The 25,634-nt window shown below is 42.1% G+C and overlaps 1 protein-coding gene, 1 long non-coding RNA gene and 1 other non-coding gene across 13 annotated transcripts in view; 2 read left to right on the forward strand and 1 right to left on the reverse strand.

The window, feature by feature from the left end:
- Positions 1-25,634, forward strand: part of STAU2 (staufen double-stranded RNA binding protein 2) — a 284,150-nt gene that overhangs the window by 238,463 nt on the left and 20,053 nt on the right. The gene's annotated exons all lie outside the window — the stretch shown is intronic.
- LOC132542058 (uncharacterized) lies at positions 900-5,054 on the reverse strand. The gene is made up of 2 exons (XR_009553202.1): positions 4,935-5,054; positions 900-1,259 (listed from the first exon to the last, which is right to left on the reverse strand). It is a non-coding gene; the product is annotated as an uncharacterized LOC132542058 (long non-coding RNA).
- TRNAK-CUU (transfer RNA lysine (anticodon CUU)) lies at positions 3,674-3,746 on the forward strand. The gene has a single exon. It is a non-coding gene; the product is annotated as a tRNA-Lys (tRNA).

Raw genomic sequence — 25,634 nt, forward strand, 5'->3', positions numbered from 1 at the left:
AGCCAAAGCACAGCCACAGAGCACCCCCCACACCCCCCTCCCATCTGCCCTGGGCACTGAGGACTACCACCCATTCCTAGCTTGGGCTATGTCGGCCTGACCAGAACTGGGGTGGCCCCAGGGTCTATTTGCAACATTCTCCACATCCTCTCTAGGTCAAAGGCAAGCTGGTAAAAGACATCAGTGTCTGCTATTGCTGCAGTGAGCCTCCAGGGCATTTAGCCTTTGACTTGACTTGTCCTGTTAGCTCCCCAACCTTCCACCCTGGCCACACAGCCCCTGAGACAATGAGAGCCTGCCCAGAGAACAAAGTGCCTAAGTCCTCCTAGTCAGTGCTGCTTCTCCTTCTTGAACCTCTTTGAGAGTGGATTAGATGTCTGTGTGCCAGTCCCAGTACAGCACAGCAGTCACATACCTCATGGCTTGCACCTTTGTACAAGGAGATGAGCTTCAGCTAGCCTGTATGCCTGCAGCTGGGCATGTGTTTGGTGGGTCTACATATGGGGGGGGGGAGTGTCATGCTGAAAACACTTTATAGAGATGACCTGGCACCATCTAACCAAAGAGCCCGCTGGGGCTGAATCCTATCTTTAAGCATGAGGTGGCTGGGGGATACCTTAGTCCTTCTGACCATAGTCCTTAGTCAGTTTCACAGCCACCCACTAAACTCTCCCCAGATGTCATTGTCTCTGGAGAGCACAAGTCTAACTGGCCGTGCTAGAAAATTATTGAAGCAAAGCTTTGTGTGTGTTAAACATATACAGGCTGACCATCCAGAACTTCTACAGCTCAGTAAGCAGAAATGATACCAAATTGCATTTGGAAGTATGACCCCGAGAGTCTTTTCTGCATTTTGCATTCTCCTTTTTATTTCTTTTTTTTTGTAGTTCATATTGTGATTCTTTTTTAAAATTTTTATTTATAAAATGGAAATATTGACTAGACCATAGGATAAGAGGGGTACATTTCCACACAATTGCCACCACCAGAACTCTGTATCCCTTGACAGCTTTCTTATTCTTTATCCCTCTGGGAGTATGGACTCAGGATCATTATGGGGTGCAGGAGGTGGGAGGTCTGGCTTCTGTAATTGCTTTTCTACTGAACATGGGTGTTGGCAGGTCAATCCATACTCCCAGCCTGTCTCTCTTTCCCTAGTGGGGCGGGGATCTGGAGAGGCGAGGCTCAAGGTCACACTGGTGGGGTCGTCTGCCCAAGGAAGTCAGGTTGGCATCATGGTATCATCTGGAACCTGGTGGCTGAAAAAGAGTTAAGATATAAAACAGAACAAATAGTCGGGAACCTAAAGGCAAGAATATTGCAGATGAAGATTTGGGGTCTCCGTTTTGGAAAAAGCTAGTAGGTCTGTTTTAGGTATATGCCAAAGGGGCCATGACTTTACTAGTTTTTGCCTGAGCCTGACATCTGATATGCAGATGGACCAGGTTATGTCTGGGGAGATGGTGTCAATGTTGGAAATAGGACTAGAAAGCTATATCAGAGTAGCTCCCAAATATGGGGGGAAGTATGTAAATATTATTAACTGTAAACCCTATCAATTTGATCTGGGGCCCATATTTAGCACAAGAGCCTGTTGTTAAAATTTCATGGCTCCAGCTGGCCGGGTTAGCTTCACGGACGGGTAACAGAGACGACCAGAGACGTACGGCTGGGCAGGGAAGCTATATTTCTTTATTCAGGAACAATGATTCATAAAGTAAACCAAACTAATCACCAAACAGAACTCTGCTGCCTCTTTCCCGCGGCGGCACAAGCACTCTCTTTTACTCTGCAACTCTCCAACTCTCTAACTCCTGAACTCTCGAACTCTGGAACTCTTCAACTCTCCAACTGTGGAACTCTCTAACTCAGGCAGGGTTCCTAGGGGCAGGGCCAAGCGGGCCCGCGAAACTAACTGGACTGATCCAATTCTCTTGGTGGGGAAGAACTACCAAATGTAAAGCATACAACAATTCCCCCTTTTCTTTTTAACTAAATGACTATAGTATCAAGGGTGTGGGGTGAACAGAAACCTATATCATACAGGCATTTTTAAAAAAGAAACTGGCACAAGCATGGAGAAACATGTAAACAAGTAACAAGAACCAGTGTGTTGCCAAGGGAAGGCCTGAGGGGGCCATTTCTGCCTCTGTGGGCAAAACTTTATCAGCTTAAAAAAAAAAAATTTTTGCCTCTGGGGGGCATACTTGCCTTGACGGGCATTTGCATGGGGGCGGGGAACAGCCTAGAGTCCCAAAGGCAGCTGGCTGCAATTTACTTACTATGAAACAAAACTTGTTATTAGCATATTTCTAATAGAGAAGGAATTTGAGACTTTTACATATCAACAACGTCTTTTAACCTTTTGTTACACCCATTCAAGATGGAGTCAGGAAAGGAAACCTCAGGCATGAGAATAATTAGCATAGCCATTGTGCGATCTACCATTTCTAATAGAGAAGGTAATCGAGAGTTTTACACATCAACAAGTCTATTTAACCTTTTGTTTAGACCAACTTAGTTAAAATATATTGCTTGTTAACTAATTTTTACCTCAGACTTTAAATGTAAGTTAATTTTATCTTTGTGAGAATTACGTTGAAAACCTTTTTCATTTAACTTTGACTAGTAATAATTTAGCCTTAAAGTTACTGTTTACCAAACTTTAAACATACACATAAACATGGTCATTAATACACAAGGAGAGAAACCTTTGTTACGAAGACATGTCATTTCAAACACGAATTTAGATATGTACTGTCTTAGTTGTTGGGGGGGGGGTTCACCATCCGGAGGTGGCTTCCCACGCAGCTCCACTTCTAGGAATTGCAGGTTGTGATCTCTGCACAAATCTCTGCGTACTCCAGCTTGTCTGCCTTCAGACCGGACCGGCAGCTGGAGATCTCGTGTGCCCAGTTTCAGCAGGGAGCCCGGGGGTCCGGGAGGTCTGGGATTGTTCCAGAATTCATAGCAAGAGGGCAGGCGGGCCAGCTTTGTAGAAGGCGTGGGCCTAGGTGCCCAGGGGTGGTGGCCATGATAGGCCGCCGCGGCCCTGCCCCATGGCCCTGCCATGTCTGCTGCCCTGTTTGCAGTGGCCGAGCAGCGTGGAGGGATCACGCGTCCAGTGCCCTGCACCACGCGGTGGAGAGCCAGCTCCTGTGGGCTGGCCTCGGGCTCTTGCATGTTGGCATCGGGCTCCAGCGTGTTGGCATCGGGCTCCTGTGTGGTGGCACTGGGCTCCAGCGTGTTGGCATCGGGCTCCTGCATGCTGGTGTCGGGCTCCTGCGTGCTGGCATCGGGCTCCTGCGGGCTGCGGGGCTGTGGGGTTGCAGGCACGGTGCGAGGGGTTGTCTGGGCGCAGCTGGCTGGCTGGCTGTTTAACTAGGTGGAAACAGCAGCTCCGCGCCTTGCCTCCCGCCCGCTGGCTATTCCTGCTGGCTGTTCTGAGTTCGCCCGAGCGAGTGGAAACCACAGAGTGGTCCAGAGATAAATGTTCCAGAAACAGCAAAACAGTCTCGTGAAGAAAGAGCAGAGGCCTTTGGAGATCTCTTCACAAGCAGAAGAGAAGGCCATAGTACATAGGTAGCCAAATTGTCTTTACTTATCTGAGAGATGCGCAGGTCAGGTCCACGTGGGCGCCATTTGTTGTTAAAAATTCATAGGGCTCTAGCCGGCCCGGCTAGCTCAGTCGGTAGAGCATGAGACTCTTAATCTCAGGGTCGTGGGTTCGTGCCCCACGTTGGGCGCAATTTGTTGTTAAAATTTCATGGCTCCAGCTGGCCGGGTTAGCTTCACGGACGGGTAACAGAGATGACCAGAGACGTACGGCTGGGCAGGGAAGCTATATTTCTTTATTCAGGAACAACGATTCATAAACTAAACCAAACTAATCACCAAACAGAACTCTGCTGCCTCTTTCCCACGGCGGCGCAAGCACTCTCTCTTACTCTGCAACTCTCCAACTCTCCAACTCTCCAACTCTCCAACTCCCGAACTCTGGAACTCTGGAACTCTTCAACTCTCCAACTGTGGAACTCTCTAACTCAGGCGGGGTTCCTAGGGGCGGGGCCAAGCGGGCCCGCAAAACTAACTGGACTGATCCAATTCTCTTGGTGGGGGAGAACTACCCAATGTAAAGCATACAACAAGAGCCTATGTAACCTCTGCATCCCTGTAGGTCTGAGCTCACATTCTGTGGTCATGGCTAGGAACATTCCAGGCTGCACTAATTTCAGAACCCATCTTCCCTGGGTAGTCATTGAAGTATGTTGTCCAACCTCCCATCGGAGAATGAAACATTCCCTACCATTATTGATCCACATTCAGGGCAAGGTCCTATAGGGGCCTACAAAGGGGTTCCTTATGTTGTTCCTGATGGAGATGAGCAGTGACAGTGGAGAGAGGGATCTGTTAGAGGTCTAGGCCCATCATGTCTGTGTGGGAATCCCAGGACTCCCCAACTAGGGCCCCAGGTGATGGAGTGGCCTGGTAGTGACTAAAGAGTCATCATTAAAATATGCTGGTCTCTTGCCCTTATCCAGCTTTTGTAGTCCTTACTTTGTCTGACAAGGTTAGCTTTGGAGTGATTGAGGGACATATGATTGAGGGTATCTAGGTCTAAGTAGAAACTATTTCATTAGGTACTTGATTGTTGGAACTTTAACAAAAGGACTTTCTGCTACTGCGTGGCACGTAAGGAACGGACTGAGGGGTGCTGGGAACGGGCTTAAACAATTCAAGGTTTTATTAGGGTGATATAAGGGTAAAAGGCAAATATCTAGGTACTGCAAGATAAGCAATTATTAACAGGTGTTAAGAATACGCTAGGTCCATAAAGTCCATGAGTTAGTTATCAAAAGTTCAGTCCCATGAGATAAACAATTACCAGCCGAGGTATAGGTTACTCATGGTTATAGAGGAATCTTAGACTTTACCAGCTAGCTGAGTCACACGTGTTCAATTCCCAGGAGAATTGGCCATGGCAGGCACCTTGGAACAGCCTAAGTTGAGATACATCTGACCAGGAGAAGAAGCAGCAGCCAAAGAGAGCAAACTTCCGGCTGGCTGTGCTTTTGAGTCTGTTCAGTCTATCCACAATGCTTTGTACATTTTCACGGACTGGATCCACCCACAATCCATTGTGCGTTTGCACAGATCACTCACTCTGTTGCCAAGGCTGATGTCAGCCAAGCGCTGTGCCAGACTTCCTATGGTCACTGGAATACTGCATCACAATACTTTATGGTGTCTTTCTAGGTCTTTCTACTTGCTTGCTTCTTTTATTGACTCACTGCAAACTATTGTGCACTTTTACTTTAAGATATATATCTCCCCCTAACTAATGAATACATGTACATGTGCCCTATCTCATGGGTCCTGGTCTATATCTAGGTTTTGAGGTTTTGTTAAGAAGTGTGCCACCTGAAATGGAATTAAGGAGTCCTGTGAGCTAGGAAAGGTCTCACCAGAGTAATGAAGCTGAAGGGTTGACATTCCATGCCTGATGTCTCTGGACACAGTCTGAAGTGAAACATGCTGAGGTGGTACTGGTTGCATTACTTTGGCTGGGATCAGCAGATGCAATGTCAGTTGGTATGAGCTGAGAGAAGCATGCAGGAAAATTAGCCCCACCCTAGAGGTTCCAGGATGGGAGAAATATGGGCTTTATGCTGTCCTAGGGTTTAAGAAGGCAATAGATAGTTATTGTTATATCCAAATTATTTGGCAATTGGGTTAACTTTGAGAATCCCATTGTTAGGATTTGCTGTATCATGTAAGATCTCACCATAATTTATGTCCTTTTATGCTATTTACACATAGCTGTATGTTCTTTTCTTTTTAAAAATAACCAAAAAATCAAATAAAATAATTGAATGTTAGATGGCTTTAAACATAAGACGTCATCATGGGCTGGTATTACATTTGTATATTGAAGCAGAGACTGTATGATTGAATTATTAGCAAGTTATTGGGGCAGTGACCTGGGGTTCTATTCCTGTTGATATTGATTTTCTCTTCTTCTTCTCCTTCTTCTTTTGTCTTTGTTGAAAGGGGGCCTCCCACATGTGCAGCTTCACTGTTCTCAGACACTATTTTTCCTACTCAGGTAGAGAGACAAAGAGAAAGAAAGAAAGGGATGGAAAGACACCATAGCTTTATAGCTTCCTCCAGTACCAGAGAACCGCCCATGTAGCGCATAGGCTTGAAGCTGGGTAGCATGGATAGCAATGCAAGAGCCCTATCTACTGAGCTATAATCTCTTTGACCCTGGATACTTATTTATTTATTTATTTATTAATTTTACCACAGCACTTCTCAAGTATGGCTTATAGTGATGGTGTGGGAGTTTGAAGCTGGGATCTTTGGTGTCTCAGGTATGAAAGCATTTTGTCTAACCATTATGCTATCTTCCATGCCCCTCCCCTTTTTCCTTTGCCACCAAGGTTATCACTTTTTGTCTTCCTTCCTTCCTTCCTTCCTTCCTTTTATCCTTATTTTTCTTTCATTTTGATAGAGGTAAGAGACAGAGAGAAGTGGTCTGGGAGGTGGAGCAGTGATAAAGCTTTGGACTCTCAAGCATGGGGTCCTGAGTTCGATCCCCGGCAGCACATGTGCCAGAGTGATGTCTGGTTCTTTCTCTCTCCTCCTGTCTTTCTCATAAATAAATAAAATCTTTTTAAAAAATAAAAGAAAGAGACAGAGAGAAGAGATCATGGCAGTCCAGCCCCACCACTCATGAAGATGTTCCTCTGCAGGTGTGAAATGGGAACTTGAACTCAGGGCCTTGTACATGGTATCATGTACACTTTACCGAGTGAGCCACCACCTGACCCCCTGAGTACTGCTAATCTTTATTGTTTTTCTTTGTCAGCCCCACAGACTTAAGGTCTAGAAAAATACCACTAGATACAGGTACAAAAAAAAAAATTCACATAGAAGAGCCTTTTAAATCCATTTTTGTGGTGATGTTATCAAAAAGCATTAAGAGATATAATAAGGTAAGTAAAGGCAGGTCTACTTAACATTTTTACAATTAGGCTATTGATCCAAATGAAATGGCAACCAGATAATCCAAGAAGAAATACTATTCTTTAGGGTTCTGCAAACTTCAAATGTGCCCCGTGTGTATTATATCACAGTCACCTTTAAAATTGGGTCATTCGTAGTAAAATATGACTTTATGAATGTGTGGCATTTACAAAATCCAACATGTAGCCTGAAGTGCTGACTTAGTAGCTGCTAATTTGGGCTGGTGAGCAGCATTCCTAGTTCATGGCTTACTCTGCTGAATAAAATTTTAATAACTCAATTTTACAGATAAATTATTTATTAAGGATAACCAATCTTTTAAAAGAGTTCAGTATTCCACCTCCCATCCACCCCCACTCCTGTCACACACACACACACTGCCCCCCAACCCTCTGATGTATTTATAATGAAAATTATTTTTTTTTAATTGAAATATTTTTTTATTAGTTTTATTATTATTTTTTTTTTGAGAGAGATGCAGAGAGACACAGAGAGAAACACCAGAGCACTGCTCAGCTCTGGCTTATGGTGGTGTGGGGGATTAAACCTGGGACTTTGGAGCCTCAGGAATGAGAGTCTGTTTGCATAACCATTATGCTGTCACCCCAGCCCGAAAATTATTTTTTTAAGGTGGAGAGAGAGGGGCCTCTGACCCACACCCTGGCAATTTGCTTCCTTAAAATAAAAAAAAAAAAGAAGGAAAGAAAGAAAAGAAAAATGAAGAGAAAAGGAAAAGAAAGAAGAGGAAAGGAAAGATAAAAAAGATTACCTAATGGGCAGATTTTTGTCTTTTAAAAAGAGATGTTATTGTTTATACTACCAAACAAGAGTTGATGTTTCTGGTTGGTATAAAATGAAAAACAAAACAAAATTTACCTACCCTAAGAATTAATTGCCTTTTAAGATGAAAAAAAAAATCTCCTGCTCCCTAAAAAGAGCTGTTTTCAAACTGGTTTATCTACTCCGGCCTCAGAACTCCTAGGCTAGGACAAGCTCCTCAGTCAAGTTTCATTAGCTTGGTTTGGGTAGGGCAGTGCCTCAAATTTTTCCAAGATAGCTCTCAGAATTTAAAAAGTACATTTTATGAATATATGCCTTAGGTGCAGAGTGTAAATGATGTGACTACTGAGGAAGGAAATGGGAGTTTAGGCCTAGATGATCACAGGAAAATACGAAATGATAGCTTTACATTCTTGCTCACATTCAGAAATTTGTGTTCATTGCCATCAATGGCTTTTGAATATAAAATAGTTTATATGTTATAAGAATTCTACAACATATCTTATATGTTACAAGTATTTTGCATCTGAGAAATGTTTTCCCTTCTATAATAATTGTTAACCTTTAAACAAATCAGTGTGTCGTTTTTTTCCTGCTTTGTAACCACATCTTATAGATTAGCTATAGAGATTACTTTTTTTTTTTTGCTGAGAAATGTACAGCTGTGAGTCTTATCTTTGAGAATAATTTCTGCCTGCTTAAATTTTTTGTCTTAAAGACAAGTTACAGTAATTTACTAACCACAAATACAAAATGCATTCAGTTTTAACAGCAGATCTAAATTAAAAACTCAGTAACTTGGAACAAATGAACCCCTTAGTTCATTTCCAAACTAAAGATGTGGTTTCATTTTATTGTTTCTAAACCTTTCTTACTGCAAACCATCAATCAGCTCAACTTCCTTCTGGCTCATTCGAGTTTGAACTGCACCTTTACAGTGTTGTAAATTAGTATGTCACTAAGATACACGGCAATTTGCATTAATTTCCTTGGAGTCAAAGTTGTCTATCTTTGAAGACATCTTTACAATACTTAGAACTCACTCAGCTCAGAAAAGTCATGCCCAACGAGAAGCTGTACCATGTAAATTTAAAAAATATGTTTTGGCTTTTATCTCAGAATGGAAAATAAAAGTGTTCAAAAAAAGTGTGTGGTGCCATGATCCAGAACTTACTCTCTAATCCTGTAGTGCTATTGTTTCAGGCAGAGAAGTCTTAACATCAGGAAGCAGCCTGGCTCTCACCTACCTGAAGACAAGGAGCCATTTTAAAGATATTGTTACAGGGGGGAAATGGTCAGGGTCATAACATTGTCAATGAAACACACTGTCATTGAGGTGTTCCGTGAGATGCATGGCGGGAAAAAAGCTGAAAGTCTCAGCTGAGGAACCCCAGAGGCTCAGGAGTCTCCAGGGTGACCCTTGCAAACCCCTTAAATAGCCCTTGTAAGTCGTTCATAGCAAGCGTCTATTCCTACTCTGAGTCCTCTGTTGCAGAAGTGCTACTATGATGAAGTGGAAGGGAGATGAGTGAAGAAGCAGTGGGACTGGCAGAAGCCCACTCGGGGGCACACTACCTGGCCGTACATGAGTCTCAGGTTTGAGCCTGGCCCTACCGCCCCATCAACATTAGAGGGGGTCTCTCTCCCTGTCTTTTAAAATTTATTTTATTATCTTTATTTTTTATTTTATTATTATTTTTTAATGAGAGAGAGATACAGGAGAAAGACCAGAGCACTGTTCAGTTCTGGTTTATGGTGGGGCTAGGGATTGAACCTGGGACCTCAGAGCCTCAGGCATTAAAGTCTTTTGTATAACCATTATGCTGTGTCCCCAGCCCCTTATTATCTTTATTTATTTATTGGATAGAGACAGCCAGACAGAAATTGAGAGGGGAAAGGAGTGGTAGAGAGGGAGAGAGACAGAGAGACGCCTACAACACTGCTTCACTACTTGCAAAGCTTTCCCCCTGCAGGTGGGAACCAGGGGCTTGAACCTGGGTCTTGCACATTGTAACATGTGTGGTCAACCAGGTGCACTACCACCTAGTCCCACCTCTCTTTCTCTTAATTAAAAAAATTATCTTTATTTATTTACTGGATAGAGAGAGCTAGAAATCAAGAGGGAAGGGGGTGATGGAGAGGGAGGGAGAGAGACACCGCAACACTGCTCAACCAGTGTGAAAATTTCCCCCCTGCAGGTGGGGACTGGGGACTCTGTTCTCGCGCACTGTGACATGTGCACTCAACCAGGTGTGCCACCACCTGGCCCCATCTTCTCTTTCTCTCTCTCTCTCCTACCTGGAATGGTGAAGCATTGACAAAGACAGAAACTATCAATAATAATAATAATGACGATGATAAAGGAAAGAAAAGAAGTAATGTATAATTGGAAGGTTTTCCATGGTGATGGTGGGGGGGGCACACTGCTGTCCTGTGAAGCTGCACCTCTAGAAATAGAACCTTCTAGGACCTTCAGGGAGCTGTTTGTTCACTATAGCACCTGTCAAAGCTCATCTGTGGCTCCATGCTTGTACCCGCCCTGCCTTCCTCCATACTGCATCCTGCAGAAGCTTATCCTTCAGTGGAATTTGTTTTCCAAGCCTTCAAAAACAAAATTACTGGGAGGGTAAAAGAAAACCTGAGCCCTCAGTCCTTGGGCAGTGTGCCACCAAACTCCTTGAACTCCAGCCCTGGGTGTTTGTGTCCCTTTGAAATAGACCCGGTTTGGGTTGAACCTGTACTTCCTAGCATCTGGAGAAGAGGAGGAAGAATATACTATTTTTAAAAGGAACTTTCTGGACAGTGTACAAAACCTGATAATTAAAAAAATAAAAGCCAAACTCTCAGCTGCACAAACAGCCCTTGTTCTTTCCCAGCAAAGGTCTGTCAGGAGTGCCCACCTTCCTCTCCGTGAGAAGAGCAATTAAGGAGACCAGGAAGCATCCCTGAGTGGGCCTGTTTATAGCAAAACCTTTTCAATAACTTCCTTTGATCTCGGTGTGTGTGTGTGTGTGTGTGTGTGTGTGTGTGTTGGGGGGGGGGGTTGAAACCAACCTGCTCCATGCCTCCAGCCTTCTTTGTAGGCACAGTGCAAGAGGAGCATTTCCCCTCCCTTCACATACTGTTTGGAGCCAGGGTGTACACATCTGTCTTTATACCCAGCCGCTTTTCTGGCCTCAAACAAGTTCTCTGTGAGTTTCCCCAACTGAGCTCAGTGGGATCTCTGTCAGCTGCAAGATTTATGTCATCTTGTTCAGTCCTGAGAACTGTTCCTTCAGCCTCTCACATCTGGATTTAATTGGAAAGACATTAAGTGCAGTGGAAAAGCATATTTTAGGGCCATTCTTTATAGACACCCCAAATAGAGGAACTGACAGCTGTAGGTTCAAGTGGGATGAGCAAAGACAACATCTCAAAAGTAGAAAGGATGGAGTTATGAACGAGCTGATGGGAAGGAAGTCATCTTCTTCAAGGACTACATTTATTTGGTTGCTTTGGGAGGGAAACGTGGCCAGATGCCTAACAACTGCAGGCAGTGTCCTCAGCACATGGGATCAGTATGCAAATAACTGGGCTTTGGGGCATTTTTCAGAATGGCAACTCGGTGCCTGAGCTCTACATCCTATGGCTCGTGGGTGTAATATACTAATGTTTTAGAAGAGCATGCTTGGTAACTGCAAATGTCACCTTTATTTTCATCTTCTCCTCTGGAAGTGGTGACTGAACCCCAGGATCACCACACTCTGCAGTGTCTTTCCACCTCACATTAGAAGCATCTTGTCAGCTTGGAGCAAAGGCAGAACACACACTTGTGTGATTTTAGCAAAACTTCTCACTACTTTAGCCTTCTCCTCCGTTAGCCTTCACTGGTAGGTTTTAAATAAACACATCCCAGATTGGAGGCAGAGGGGTCCTTGTGATGATTAGTATTCTACAAATGGGTTTTAAGTCCTTAGACTTGTGGCTGGTGTTCAAAAGGATAATGAAAACCAAAGAGCATTTTTCATCTGAGGAATACCGACCAACAGCTTTCTTTTCTTTATCTGTTATATACTGTGAAGTTCCGCACTTTCTGGTTCCTCAAGGAACAACTTGAATCTTATGAAGAATTAGCCCCCAGAGTCTTCTTATTAGAGGGTAAAACAGATAAACTGTTTCCTCTCTTTAAGCTTTCCTTCAGTCATCTGTGTCTTTGGTTAAGGAAGCGTCTTAACCTTTTAGTTGAGCCAGAGACTTTTAGTAATTTGGTGAAAAATATGGGCCTTCCCACAGAAGAATAATTTTAAACCACATAAAAATTTTTTAAATGCAAAAGATTTCACAATGTATTAAAAGCAATTATCAAAATATTTTTAAAAACAAATGCATGTGGTAGTGATAATTTACCAGCAAGATGAAGCAGTTAGTATAATAATCAAACTTCTAATGTATTTCTCACATTTTTAACATCTTAGCTAAAGCAGTTCTATTAGATAGTAACATTTTTAAGAATGCAGTTTCTTCCCCGTATAAATCTACGGAGTCCTCAAAATCATGGACTAAAAATTAACCCCTGACTTGCCGAGAATGCCTCTAACAGGGGTTCTAAACCTTGGACCTTTTTTCTTTTAGGCTCATTGGGGTGGAGGTGGGGCAGTGAGTGGGTGGGACTCTAACTCTCCCTTGGTCATTGCTCTGTTCTGAGTGATATGACAGGCGTTTTAGCCTCAGTGCTGTTTCTGAAGTTCTGCCGGGAAGATGTTACTATTCTCTGTGTTTGTAGAAGGTGTCTGGGGCCAAGGTCAGAGCAGATAACTGGCAGGGCCTAGCAAGGGAACACTAGGGAAGGCCTGCCTACACACCCCAACCTATAAGCTCTCCTGAGTCCAGAGGGTGAAGGCATGTGCTCTTCCTCCTACTGTCTGAATGTCTTTTCCAACTCAGTCAGTCAGGGGCATCTGTGTTATAGGAGCTGAGAAAGATCAAGTCACTTAGGATGAGCAAGAATTTTGGTCTGTTCCATTGGACTGGTCTCTGAAATGGCACAGGTGCCCATGTTAGGGTTGAGCTGCCTCCCACCCATATGTTGAAACTCTTAACTCCCAGTGCCTCAGAATGGGTCTCTATTTGGAGTAGGGCATGTAAAGAGGTAATTAAAGGGGCCAGGTGGTAGCGCACCTGGTAGAGCAAGCATATTACAATGCTCAAGGACCCTGGTTCAAACCCCTGGTCCCCACTTGCAGGGGGAAGCTTCATGAGTGGTGAAGCAGTGTTGAAGGTGTCCATCTGCCTCCCACTCTACCCCTTCCCTCTTAGTTTATCTTTGTCTCTATCTGATAAACATTAAATAAAATTAAATTTTTAAGAAAGTATTTTAGAAAAAGAGATCATTAAGTTTAAAAATTTCCCATTGGGCAAAGAGTGAAAGCAATCTAAATGCCCATCAATAGATGCGTGGATAAAGAAGTTATGGGATATATATGCTCCCTGGAATACTACTCTGCAATCGAAAAGACAATATATATTTTGGGATGAAAATGGAAGGAACTGGAGCTGACTATGTTCAGTGAGATAAGTAAAGAAGTGAAAGACAATTACTGGATAGTTTTACTTATATGTAGAATCTAGAGAATAGAAACACAACTTGGAGAAAAAAAGAAGCAAATAAAGTGTCTCAGACTCTGTGAGTACTGTGGTGGTTATCATTGAGAGGATGAGAGCACGGAAGTTTGGTGGTGGAGCTTTGTGGTGTGGAACTATACCCTGTAATAGTACAATCTCGTAAACCACTATTGATCACAAAGTAAAAATGACTTGATTTAAAAAAAAAAAAAAAGGCTTGTGGGGACTAAGATATATCTCACCTGGAAAATGCTCCTACTTTGTCATGCAGTCGTGGTGATGACAAAACAACAAAAATAGCTAGCCACTCAGGTGTGGAGAGCTCCCTAGGTGGGGATCTGCCAGGTGTGAAGCTCAGGTTTGAGCCCTGGCACCACACTGAGATGCTGTGACACCAGGGGAAGTCACCATCTTTCCCTCTTTCTACCTGGTTGAAAAACTCCTCCTAGGTGTGTACGTTATGTGTAAGGTTTCAAAATGGCAGAAAATAAAAAGGTGGCTGTTAGTATGGTTTATCAACCAAACCTGCATCCCACCCCACCCCCCCACACACACCTGAAGAAGGACACAGAGAGCTACAGGGATACCTGTGCCCAGAGAAAAACTTGTATGCAAGCTAAATGTTTATGATTTTATTTATTTATTGTTGGATAGAGACACAGAGAAATCTAGAGGAAGGGGGAAGATAGAGAGGGAAAGAGGAAGAGAGACTCCTGAGGCCCTGCTTCACCACTCTTGTGAAGCTTTTCCCTCTGCAGGTGGGGACCAGGGGCTTGAACCCAGGTCCTTGAACACTGTAATGTGTATGATTATCCAGGTGCACCACTGCCTGGCCCCCTTGGTGTTTACTGACACGTCAATCTTTAACTTCCAGCTGACAGAGCTGTGGGAGAATCAATTAAGCCACCAGTCTGTGATAGTCAGACTCCACTTCATGATGTTAATAAGTTCTCAGAGTCTGACAGATTTGACAAAAGCAGACCCTTAAATCATGTCTTTTCATTCAATATCGGCCAAACTTAGTTTATTTTTCTTATTAATGTTATAATGAAGCAATTTTCTCCAAGAACGTGCTATACTTTGTTTTAGTGGGGGTCTTTGTTCCCTGGGCACAGTTGTCTGTGGTTCCCTGTGCCACTGCCATGCCTTTCTCAGCATGCCTGTCCCCCACACCAACTGTGGCTGGCCAACTCCTCCTGATCACTTTTTCTTCTCTTTTTGGTCATGACTGGGGTTTCATTACTCTAAGCCAGTTTTTTTTTTTTCCCCAAAAAAGACAGAGGGAAAGATGCCATAACACAGAAGCTTCCCCCTGTGTGATAGGGCCAGCCTCGAACCTGTGTTGCATGTTTGACAAAGCAAGTCCACTATCCAGGTGAACTTCTTGATCCCATTTGTTTGTTCTATCCAAGAGCCCAGTCTGCACCAAGAAGCCTCTGCCAGGCCATTTGTCCAGATTGCATGCAACACCGGGCGTATTTCTGTCTCCCCACCCCAGTACTCTAGGGCAGGGGTGTCTCCTCTTTATCTTTCTGCATCCAGAGGGCAGCACCAAGCTTGGCACAGGACCTGGCACTCAGCATGCCAGCATGCCCTAAGTATCAGTTGAATGAATATATGTAGCCATCCCTCCAGCCAGTTTATTCTCCCTCTGCCCAGCTCCAGCATGGAAATAGATAATCTGGGTTCAAGGCCAGGGCGGGCTATTTACCACTTCTATGACCTCAGGAGAGTCACATGACTCATCTGAGATACCGGTTCCTGAGCAAGCTGGGCTCAGGGCCAGGTCAATGTTTCTCAACCTTTTACAGGCCTGTATCTCTTTTTAGCAAATACTTTGTTTTAATATATGATATTTTCCCCTTCCTGCCCCCTTCAACATCCCCAGATGACTTTTCCACCCTAAATGATCTCTGATCCTCAAATTCTTGTAAGTCAAGATGATTTTTTACCAGTCATCACTTTTTCTGGAGGAAACTCGATATAATAGATATTTTGGGGATTTTTGCTCAGGGTCCTTCCCGGAAAGGTCCCCTTACTTTTTGTACCTGAGTCCATTCAATATAAAAATCAAACTAGAGTTGTGTTAGGAGTGAGTTTACAGTAGGAGCAAGGGCAGTGACAGGGAACCAGTCTTTGCCCTGATCCACCATTACATAGACTTGGTAAGGGTTTCTTGCCAACCAGAGATGCTTCGATCATATCTGGCAGGGGGGGGGGGGGTAGAAGAAACCATACTTGTTTCCCTTTGCTTAGCCATGGCATCCTGTAGCAGGTTAAAATACAAGCAATTAGTAGACCAAGCTCTGCCAGCCCTAGAATATTATTTTAATATATATATTCTTCTTAGTGCTCCAATTGGTTCATACCAGAGCCGATATATCAATGTTTTGTCAGCACTAACAACACTGTAATTGACCATATCCCCCAGAGAAAAGGTGACAAAAGCCAATGGAGTCTTCATCCTCAAGGGTTATTCTAAAGGAAAGGAACTTCTGGATTTGTGATCCTTATTCTTTCGTAAAGGAGATATGTCCATATGACTTCAAGCAAACAGCTCGTCCTAAGCATTACCTATTTCTCCAATACAAGTATTACTTCTAACCTTACTTAGTGCTAGGAGAGGGACAGAGCTAGAACAGCAGGGACTCCAGAATTCTCACATAGCCCAAATTTAGTCCATGGTAACTGTTTGCACAAATACTCATTGAAGGAGAGAAAGGGAATATGCCCACCACTCTCCCAGACCTCATACTCAAGTCAAGTTCCTCATACTCAAGTCAAAGTCATACCTTGTGGAGATAATTTAGTGGAACTCTGCAGACATGGGTCATGAGCTAAGTTTCTACTTTACTAGGTACTGGGTGTAAACGCACAGATAAAGGGTGGAGGGATAGCATAGTGCTTAAGCAAAAGACATTCATGCCTGTGGCTCAGAAGTCCCAGGTTCAGTCCCCAGCACCACCATAAACTGGAGCTGAGCAGTGCCTTAGGAAAAGGAAAAAGATAAGGAAAGACAGATAAGACATAGCCTTAAGTATCTCCTAGTTGTAGGTTTTCACATCAACAGAATGAGTCCTAGTACAAATCAGTATCTGATTGCCCAGAAAACAGTCTGAATCTGAAAGTAAAAGCCAGCTAGGTTAAAAAAAAAAAAAAAAAAAGCAGGGGAAACATTTAGTTATTAATAGAAGAGGAAAGACTCAGGGAGTTGGAAGTAGTCATGGAGTTAGGTGTAGTTGTCATGCCACTGTGTTCTGGCTGAAGGAGTGTGGGAATATTCAGTCCTGGTTTATAATACCATCCTATATAGTCTCTTCCCGTTTTGTTTTCTCTCCTGTCTGAACATAAAGGACCATAATTCTAGCTTGGAGAAGGGACTAAGTCACAAAATGGAAAGGATTTGGGTATTTTGATTGACCAACCAAATTCTACTGCCCAGGAATACCCTGTTAGGCTTTTCAGAAACACTGGAATTTATGTATGTGTATCTGGCAATTTGCTTACCTTGAACAATACACAGGACACAGAAATCACAAGTCACTAGTCAGTTCCAGAGAGAGAAATGTTTTCTAGAGGAGGTGTATGATATTCCTTAAGGCTCGTGCTACATTGCATCTTACTTAGTTACTACTTACTTTTACAGATCATTGATTGCCTTATTTTCTATACTTGTATTCATTCATTCATTCATTCATTTTCTTCATTTGAAATATTTTACCCTTATTTGGCGAAGGCACTTAAAGTTGCAAGCTATCAAATTCCAAATAGCTTATTGCTTTTAGCACACACAGCCCCTTTCAACAAATCCGTCTAGTCTTTTGATAACTTAATTCATATCCCTTCCACACACTTATTCAAAAGGCAGATTTAAGTTCTGGCATAGTCAGCCACTCTTCCTCCTGGGCTTTGATACTACCAGATGCTAAAGGGAAAACATTCACAATCTGCCTACAATCTATTTCAACATTAATTCTATCCAATTGAATGTCAGGCATGTCTAAAGAATGTTGTTGGTTGATATCTGTCCCTTGCTCAAGTTAAGGTTTTGATTTGCACTTGCATATTGGAATACTTCATGTTACATTTTTGCCAGAGTTTTATAAATCTATCGCAGACTGTGTCTCTTATCTGTTGTGCCTCCTTCAAAGATTAACCTTTAAGAATGAAGTTTAATATGATATCTTTAGAAAACAAGAGAAGGAAATTATTCTGCTTTGGATGGGTTTGTACCCACAGGCAAAAAAAAAAATGAGGGGGGTCTCTTACTGCATGTTGGGAACTGCAGTTGTAATGCTTATAGCTTCAGATGGATTAGGACTCCATCACTGAGTATCATATAAATTCTTATAACCCTTTATCTTCACCTGTAGCCAAGCAATTAGAAATCAACAACAACAACAACAAAAACCTGTGCTTGGATAGATAAAAATGTGTTGATTTTCTCAAAGTAGCAGCAATTTCTTTAGACAGTTTAGGACACTTTTTTCACTTAAGCATTTGTAAAACCAAAACATTTCCCAAAGTATATCTAAATTTCTTTTAATTTGGAGTGTTGGTATAGGGACTGTTTATTATCACAATTATTTAACATGAAGTGAATCATTTTTGCTTAGTTGTGTTATCTTGCAGAAGATGTTTTTTGAGACTCAGGGTACTATTAGTAGTTTTTCCTTTGAGATGATTATTTAACTATAGAATTTGAAAGTTACCTTTACTTAACTTTTTAGGAAGTGTCAATCCAAATGTAATATTATTATTGACGGGCTGTTATTTCCATTGTAATTGGAAAAAATAAGTCTACTTTTTGAACTTTACAGTATTTTTGCTTTTCTGTTAGATTTTTTCTTTCCTTTTTTCTAATGAAGACTTTGTAGAAAAAAATTATAGTAGGGCTGGGGAGGCAGCATAATGGTTATGCAAAAGATTTTCATACCCAAGGCTCAGTCTCCAGCTCCACTATAAGCCAGTGTTTCTCTTTGTATCTCATTAAAGAGAAATGAATAAAATATCTTAATAACATTTTAAAGTATTTTTTAATTTATTTATAAAAAAGGGAACACTGACAAAACCAAAGGATAAGTGGGGTACAACTCCACACAATTGCCACCACCAGATCTCTGTATCCCATCCCCTCCCTTGATAGATTTTAAGTATTTTTAAATTATCTTTGTTTATTGGATAAAGACAGCCAGAAAGCAAGAAGGTGGGGGAGAGGGAGGAGAGACAGAGAGACACTGGCTTTACCACTCATGAAGCTTTCCCCCTGCAGGTGGGGACCAGGGGCTCAAACCCAGGTTCTTGTGCACTGTAACTTGTGCACTTAACCAGGTGTGCCACACCTGGCCCAAATTAAAATATTTTTTTAATACAAAGGGGAGGGCTGGGGAGACAGTATAAAGATTGTGCAAAAAAGGCTTTCATGCCTGAGGCTCTGATGTCCCAGGTTCAGTCCCCAGCAGCACCATAACCAGAGCTGAGTTGTGCTCTGGTCTAAAAGAAAAGGAGTCAGGTGGTAGTGCAGTGGGTTAAGCGCAGGTGGCGCAAAGCACAAGGACCAGCATAAGGATCCGGGTTCGAGCCCCTGGCTCCCCATCTGCAGGGGAGTCGCTTCACAAGCAGGTGAAGCAGGTCTGCAGGTGTCTATCTTTCTCTCTCCCTTTCTGTCTTCCCCTCCTCTCTCCATTTCTCTCTGTCCTATCTTAAAACAATGACATTAATAACAACAACAATAATTACTACAACAACAACGAAAAACAACAAGGGCAACAAAAGGGAAAATAAATAAATAAATATAAAAAAGGGGAAAAATTAAAAAAGAATAAAAAGTTAATTCAAATGAAATACCTTCTTTCCAAAGTTTCAATAATGTAATTGGCATAAAATAAAATCATAGCACGTAAGAAGCCCTCTGCTAGAGACCTATGATATTTAAATTTCCTTATTATAAACATCAATATTTAGTTGCCCCTTGCTCCAACTGAATAATAAATCTTTAATTAAGTGAAATTACTTTAATATTTCAGTAAATGGAAAAACACTATCTACTCCCTGTCATAAGAAATTTCTGGGAATTAATAGTACTATATATAGGAGGTGATTAGATATTCTTGAATGTGGACACTTTTTTCCCCTTTATTGGGGGGATTAATGGTTTCCAGCTGACAGTAAAATACAGCAGTTGCTACATGTGTAACACTTCTCAGTTTTCCACATAACACTCTAACTCCCCACCGAGGTCCTCCTCCACCATCATGTTCCAGGACATGAACACTCCCTCCTACCCCAGAGTCTTTTACTTTGATGCAATACACCAAATCTAGTCCAAGTTTTGTTTTGTGTTTTTCCTTATGTTCTTATTTCTCAACTGTGTTTAAAATTTCCTTATTAGGGGATTAATGGTTTACAGTTGACAGTAAACTATAATAGTTGGTACATGTATAACATTTTCGTTTTGCACATAACAATTCAGCCCCCACTAAGTCCTCCTCTGCCATCATATTCCAGGACCTAAACCCTCCCCCCTCCACTCCAGACTATTTTACTTTGGTGCAATATACCAACTCCAGTCCAAGTTCTGCCTTGTGTTTTCCCTTCTGATCTTGTTTCTCAACTTCTGTCTATGAGTGGGATCCTCCCTTATTTATCCTTCTCTTTCTGGCTTATCTCACTTAACATGATTCTTTCAAACGTGGACACTATTGTAACTATTCACTCTTTCATTCAGTCCGTAAGTACTGAGTGTCTGTTATTCTACATGCTGATTATAATTATGTGTTGCTTAAGAACATTTGATTTGTTGGGAGGGTGGGGCACTCTTTGGATGGGGGTAGGTGGGTTGGGAGGGTGCAAGAGGAGTCTCCCTACAACTGAGGGCTGAAAACTGACAAGCAGTCAGTCACAAGAGGGATAGATACAGAGATGAGCCAACAAGAACCCTTGATGTGAGAAAGCATGTCTCAATGGGGGAATGGAAAAGCCAGTGTCGAGTGACACACACAGTCAGTGAATGGGAGAGTGGAGAGTGGTACATGTCCCTGAGGCTGGGAGGGGGGTCATTCAAGAATTTAGGCTTTGAGTTTAGAATTTAGGCTTGCTCTTAATATAAAGCTTGCTGTGAGGGGTGGGAGTTCTTCTGTTCTTGTGTGATATGGCCTGTTGGGAACCAACCATGGTTGAATATAAGGCCTACTAGCTCTAAAGTCCTAACTTTTCTCAGGCTCCCCACCTTCTCCTTGGTAACTCAGTCAGACATTTCTGGACACTTTATCAGGTTCAATACCAAGCTAGAATTGCTTCAGTTCTTTACTGGTGTTTTGTCCCCTGTAAGAGAACTTAGATTCATTTTCTGTGACTGTTATGACCAAGTGTCACAAACATGGTGGCTGAATACAATGTTCTTAATGGGAAGTCAAATCTACTCTCATTGGATTAAAGTAAAGGTCTCAATGGGGCTGCCTTTCTTCCTGACACTTTGGGGAGAATCTGTTCCTTTGCTTTTTCCAGGATCTGCAAGCTTTCCATCTCCTTTGGTTCTTGCCCCTTCCTCCATATTCACATATGGGGACATCCCATCCTTCTTGATTTTTGTTCTATCATCACATTTCTGGCTGGGCAGTGTTGTCTAATTTTCAGGATGTGTGTGATTACACTGGATTTACCTGGGCAATAGAGACAAAGTAGTTCTATTTCAATGTCCCTAATTAAAACACATCTGCAAAATCCTTTCTTCCATGTAAACATAGTCTCAATTACCAGGCAATGAAAATCTAGACATGTGTGTGTGTGTGTGGGGGGGGGGGGCTTTTTTTCTGCCTGACACAGGAATTTGAGGTCTTAAAAGATTAAATATAGCACGTGGACAGTGGGATAAAGATTCGAAGACCAGCTTTAAAAAACATTTTCGAGGGAGTCGCGCGGTAGCGCAGCAGCTTAAGCGCAGGTGGTGCAAAGCGCAAGGACTGGCTCAAGGATCCTGATTCGAGCCCCCGGCTCCCCACCTGCAGGGGAGTTGCTTCACAGGTGGTGAAGCAGGTGTGCAGGTGTCTGTCTTTATCTCCCCCTCTCTGTCTTCCCCTCCTCTCTCCATTTCTCTCTGTCCTATCCAACAATGACAATATCAATAACAACAATAATAACTACAACAATAATAAAACAACAAAGGCAACAAAAGGGAATAATTTAAAAAAACTTAAAAAAAAAATCTTCGAGTGTGGTAAGACAGATCACCTGGGAAGGTCTTTGCTTTGCCATGCATATGACCCAGGTTTGAGTTTGACCCCACCTCACTGAGGGAAGCTTTGGTGCTGTGATGTCTTTTCCCTCTTTCTGTCTCTTTATTTTAAAATAAATGCTAATACAGTTTAAACCAACATACCTGGTTCACCTCAGTCCTTTTTACTGCCAAACCTGGGGAGAGGGAGAGTGTTGGTTTCTTTGCCTTCCATTTTTTTTTCCTTTCTTCATTTCTTTATTGGGGGATTAATGTTTTACAGTCAACAGTAAAGACAATAGTTTGTACATGCATGACATTTCTCATTTTTCCACATAACAATACAACCCCCACTAGGTCCTCTGCTATCCTGTTCCAGGACTTGAACTTCCCACCCACCCATCCACCCCAGAGTCTTTTACTTTGGTGCAATACATCAACTCCAGTCGAAGTTCTGCTTAGTATTTTCTCTTCTGATCTTGTTTTTCAATTTCTGCCTGAGAGTGAGATCATCCCATATTCATCCTTCTGTTTCTGACTTATTTCACTTAACATGATTTCTTCAAGCTCCATCCAAGATGGCATGAAAATGGTGAAATCACTATTTTTACTCTGAAAATGTCCAATAGTTCTGTTACCTATCTCTTCATTTAGCTCCTTTGTTTCTTTGTTGATTTTTCTGCCTGGATGATCTGTCAAGTTGAGAGAGTGGGGTGTTGAAGTCCTCTACTATGACTATGTGTTGCTGTTAATATATTGCTGTAGCTCTTTCAGTAGATGTTTGATGTATTTAGATGGCCTCTCCGTGGGTTCATAGATGTTGATAATAATAATAAGTCCTCTTGATTGATTGATCCTCTGAGCACTAAGTAATGTCCATCCCTATATTTCTACATTTTATTTATTTTAAGGACTATCATGTCAGATATGAGCACAGCTGTCCCTGCCCCCTTTTTGTTGTCCATTGGATTGTATGGTAGTTTTCTATCCTTTCACTTTGAGTCTGTGTTTGTCTTGTTGAGTTAGGTGGGATTCCTGCAGACAACATATGGTTGGGTTGTGTTTTCTGATCCATCTTCCTACTCTGTGCCTTTTAATAGATTATTTCAGGCCAGTGATATCTATTGATAGTATAAATTGAAGATATTTTAATGCCATTATTGTACATTTTTAGAGTGTTTTGATATATGGCATGTTTATGGTGCTCTGACTGTTTATAGGAGAACTTTCAGAACTTCTTTCAGGGCAGGCTTGGTGATAGTTGATTCTTTCAACTGTTGCTTGTCTGAGAAGGTTTTTATGCCTCCATCTAGTCTGGATGACAGTCATGCAGGATACAGTAGTCCTGGTTGAAAGCCTTTCTCATTGAACACTTGATAGATACTGCCTTTCTCTTCTGGCCCTAGTGTTTGTGTGGAGAAATCTGCTGCTAATCTTAAGGGTTTTCCTTTGTAAGTGACTCTTTGTTTTCTCTTGCAGCCTTCAGGATCCTTTCTTTTTTTTTTTTTTATTTAAGAAAGGATTAATTAACAAAACCATAGGGTAGGAGGGGTACAACTCCACACAATTCCCACCACCCAATCTCCATATCCCACCCCCTCCCCCGATAGCTTTCCCATTCTCTATCCCTCTGGGAGCATGGACCCAGGGTCATTGAGGGTTGCAGAAGGTAGAAGGTCTGGCTTCTGTAATTGCTTCCCCGCTGAACATGGGCGTTGACTGGTCAGTCCATACTCCCAGTCTGCCTCTCTCTTTCCCTAGTAGGGTGGGTCTCTGGGGAAGCTGAGCTTCAGGACATATTGGTGGGGTCTTCAATCCAGGGAAGTCTGGCCGGCATCCTGATGACACCTGGAACCTGGTGACTGAAAAGAGAGTTAACATACAAAGCCAAACAAATTGTTGAGCAATCATGGACCCAAAGCTTGGAAAAGTGGATAGGAAGTATTAGGGAGGTACTCACTGCAAACTCTAGTGTAATTCTGCTTTCTTACTTTGGTGCCATACTCCAAACTCAGTCAATTTCTGCTTTGCGTTTCTACTTCTTTTTTTTTTTTTTTTACATGCATAGCATTCCCCAGATTCCCATTTAACAATACAACCCCCACTATTTCATTCATCATTTTTCATGGACCTGTATTCTCCCCACCCACCCACCCACCCCAGAGTCTTTTACTTTGGTGTAATACTCCAATTCCATTTCAGGTTCGACTTGTGTTTTCTTTTCTAATCTTGTTTTTCAACTTAGGCCTGACAGTGAGATCATCCCGTATTCATCCTTCTGTTTCTGACTTATTTCACTCAACATGATTTTTTCAAGGTCCATCCAAGATCGGCTGAAAACGGTGAAGTCACCATTTTTTACAGCTGAGTAGTATTCCATTGTGTATATATACCACAACTTGCTCAGCCACTCATCTGTTGTTGGACACCTGGGTTGCTTCCATGTTTTGGCTATTACAAATTGTGCTGCCAAGAACATATGTGTACACAGATCTTTTTGGATGGATGTGTTGGGTTCCTTAGGATATATCCCCAGGAGGGGAATTGTAGGGTCATAGGGTAGGTCCATTTCTAGCCTTCTGAGAGTTCTCCAGACTGTTCTCCACAGAGGTTGGACCAATTGACATTCCCACCAGCAGTGCAGGAGGGTTCCTTTGACCCCACACCCTCTCCAGCATTTGCTGCTGTTACCTTTTCTGATGTGTGACATTCTCACAGGAGTGAAGTGATATCTCATTGTTGTCTTGATTTGCATTTCTCTGACAATCAGAGACTTGGAGCATTTTTTCATGTGTTTCTCGGCCTTTTGGATCTCTTCTGTGTATCCGGTTGGCTAGAATTTTGTTCAATATTTTCGCATCTATGTTCATCAGAGATATTGGTCTGTAGTTTTCTTTTTTGGTTGTGTCCCTGTCTGCTTTTGGTATCAGGGTGATGTTGGCTTCATAGAAGCTGGCAGGGAGTATTCCAGTGTCTTCAATCTTCTGGAAGACTTTTAAAAGTAGAGGTATTAGTTCTTCTTTGAAAGTTTTGTAGAATTCATTTGTAAAACCATCTGGTCCAGGACTTTTATTTTTGGGAAGATTTTTGATAACTGTTTCAATTTCATTAGCTGTGATGGGCCTGTTCATGTTATCCACTTTCTCTTTACTTAGTTTTGGAAGTTGGTAGGTATCTAGGAAATCATTCATTTCTTCCAGGTTCTCTAGCTTGGTGGCATATAGTTGTTCATAGAAGTCTCGCATGATATGTTGAATTTCTGCAGTGTCTGTTGTGATATCTCCTCTTTCATTTACTATCCGATTTATTTGGGTCTTCTCCCTTTTTTGTTTTGTGAGTCTGGCTAAAGGTTTGTCGATTTTGTTTACTCTTTCGAAGAACCAACATTTACTTTCATTGATCTTTTGTATGGTTTTCCTATTCTCAATGTTATTTATTTCTGCCCTAACTTTAGTAATTTCTGTCCTTCTGGTTGCTTTAGGATTCCTTTGTTGTTCTTCTTCTAGGTCTTTAAGATGTGTAGTCAGGCTGTTTATTTGTGCCTTTTCTTGTTTCCTAATGTGTGCTTTATAGCTATGAACTTCCCTCTTAGGACTGCTTTAGCTGTGTCCCAAATATTTTGATAGCTTGTGTCTTCATTTTCATTGAACTCTCGAAACATTTTGATTTCTTCCTTGATTTCCTCTTTGACCCAGAAGTTGTTAAGAAGTGTACTGTTGAGTTTCCACATTTTGGCACTGTTACTAATCTTTTGTTGATTGTTAAGTGTTAGTTTAATTCCACTGTGGTCTGAGAAGATGCTTGGGATGATTTCAGTGCTCTTGAATAGGCTGATGCTGTCTTTGTGGCCTAACATATGGTCTATCCTTGAGAATGATCCATGTGGATTTGAGTAAAATGTGTATTCCAGTTTCTTGGGATGAATGACTCTGAAAATGTCCAATAGTTCTAGTTTATCTATCTCTTCATTTACCTCCCTTATGTCTTTACTGATTTTCTGCCTGGATGATCT

This window comes from Erinaceus europaeus, chromosome 1 (assembly GCF_950295315.1).
Source record: "Erinaceus europaeus chromosome 1, mEriEur2.1, whole genome shotgun sequence".
NCBI classification, from domain to species: Eukaryota; Metazoa; Chordata; class Mammalia; order Eulipotyphla; family Erinaceidae; genus Erinaceus; species Erinaceus europaeus.